This window comes from Capsicum annuum, chromosome 10, assembly GCF_002878395.1.
Source record: "Capsicum annuum cultivar UCD-10X-F1 chromosome 10, UCD10Xv1.1, whole genome shotgun sequence".
Lineage (NCBI taxonomy): Eukaryota > Viridiplantae > Streptophyta > Magnoliopsida > Solanales > Solanaceae > Capsicum > Capsicum annuum.
Genome location: NC_061120.1, coordinates 6,628,836 through 6,631,121, shown reverse-complemented (window position 1 = coordinate 6,631,121; position 2,286 = coordinate 6,628,836). Strand labels below are relative to the sequence as shown.

At 32.9% G+C, this 2,286-nt stretch overlaps 1 non-coding gene across 1 annotated transcript; it reads left to right on the top strand.

The window, feature by feature from the left end:
• The first annotated feature begins 2,043 nt into the window (after positions 1–2,043).
• Positions 2,044–2,114, top strand: TRNAG-GCC. The gene has a single exon. It is a non-coding gene; the product is annotated as a tRNA-Gly (tRNA).
• Positions 2,115–2,286: the final 172 nt, after the last annotated feature.

Genomic DNA, 2,286 nt, shown 5'->3' with positions numbered 1-2,286 from the left:
ATAACACTCTCATAAATAATTTGCCTATAAATGACCAGCTTTACATAACAATATTACAAAAAGCTGCTCAATAGAATTGAAAATACAAACAAGAAGCCTTTTATTTTCATGATCTAAGAATATATACAATATTAATATCTTCAAAAGAATTCATCAATTTCTACTTTCTAGATGTATACAATTTTAATATCTTCAAAAAAAAAAAATTAACTAATTTCTACTTTTTCTAGATTTCGTCTTCACATATAGTATCTATCCCTCATGAAATTTTATGAACAAATACAAGAAGGTGTGTTTAAGAATAAATTAAGTAACTGAAAATATGTTATTTTTAACTATTTAAATTTTTAGATGAAATAATCAGACACACCACTATCATTTACTATATTGGATGATGAAAGCAAACTTAAACATGAATTGTTATGTCAAATGGCCATCATAATATAAATATAAATATAAATAAAATAATATATGTATGTTTATAGGTTGAGTGGGCTCCCCACTTCATAAACTAATCTTTTTGGTCTAGTGGCTTGGAGTGATGACCTAAATTCAAAAGGGATGTTGGTCGTGACTAATGTGAAGGACAAAAAATAATGATCTGAATATAAGAGGGGAGTCGATCGTAATCAACTAGGCGTTGTATCAGGGGTTCACCTTAACCTCCTCGATAAAAAATTACTTCGTATATATAGGGGTAGCTTTTTTATATTTCTATATATATATATATATATATATATATATATTTATATTAATCTTGAATCTCTTGAACAAAAGATGAGAGATAACATGGTAGTTATAGGCGTGCTACTTGGGCCATGATATAAACCTCTGTGTCTCAGGTCCGATTCTTGCTGAGCGACCTGCAAGTTCTTTGATTGTTTTTAATTTAAATTTAAATCTCTATTGATCAACTACTATTAAGGATAATTCTTGTTTTGGATTCTGAGTAAAAATTTTAAATTCGTCACTACTAGACGCCCCAAAAAATGTGTTTTTGTCTAGTACAAAGCACTTGTGTAAAGCCTAGAAGACTTCTTGGGGTTGAAGAAGGAATTTATGAAAGAGGGGCTTAGCTAGGTTATTCAAATATGTGATTGCACGTGCACTCATATTCTTGATGATTAATTATGAGATTTACCCTTTGCCTTTTTTTTTTCTTTGCTTATAATAATTAATCAATGTGGCTTAATCATGATTCTACCAAATTAAAGTAGCATGTGTTGTGTAGCCTCTTCATGATCTTTTGTTGGGGGTGATGTAATCACTCAATAAGTGTTTAGTATTGATCAACATGGGTTGTGGTGAAGTGGTGGGACTGCTATACTCTTAATCAGAGGTGTCGAGTTCGAGCTCTGGGTTTGGAGAAAATTTTGTTGGGAGCGCTACTCCCTTAATGAGTCTTGCAAAGCGTGATCCGAATTAGTCGGGGCTCCAATATGAATATCGAACGCCAGGTGCGAAACCAAAAAAAAAGTGTTTAGTATTGAGGTCATGCTTAACCTCCTGAATTTTTTTCAACAACTCAATGTATTTCTACAAAATGAGGTTTGAAAAAGATAATGTGTACGCATCAGTCTATATCACTAACTTAGATAAAGTAGAAGGTTGTTTTCGATAGGCTCCCGACTCAGCGGGGTTTGGAGAGGATAATGTGTACGCAGTCTATACCACTACCTTAGATGAAGTAGAAGATTGTTTTCGATAGACCCTCGGGCTCAAGACAGATAACAATATAACAAACAAAAAATATAAAAGCACACCACAAAATGGGATAACACATTGCTAGCTAATACAGGAAACAAGACAATCACAAAATAATACTATAAACAACCTATTTGAAATTATATACATCACAAAAATATGAGAAGAATTTTTCTGCTAATACAAATTAAAACATTACAGAGAAAGATTGGAGAATTTTATGTTTTTTAAAAAAGTAAATGTATAAGTTATTTTGTACTTTATTTCAAAATAAATGCATATTAGTAAATGACATTATTATTAATATAGAAGTTTTGGATATGTGCACAAGTTAACAAAGCACCAGTGGTCTAGTGGTAGAATAGTACCCTGCCACGGTACAGACCCGGGTTCGATTCCCGGCTGGTGCACTTTCTTGATTTTCTTGTACGAAAATGATCATTCAATTTGTTATGGATTTGGGTATAAAGAAGAATAGAAAGAGGAGGAGTAGGGAGTTTAGACCTAGAATTAAGTGGGGCGGCCTGACCCCAGTGAATGCGTGGGAGATAGGGGAGAAGTTGGCGGGAATGGAGGTGTGGG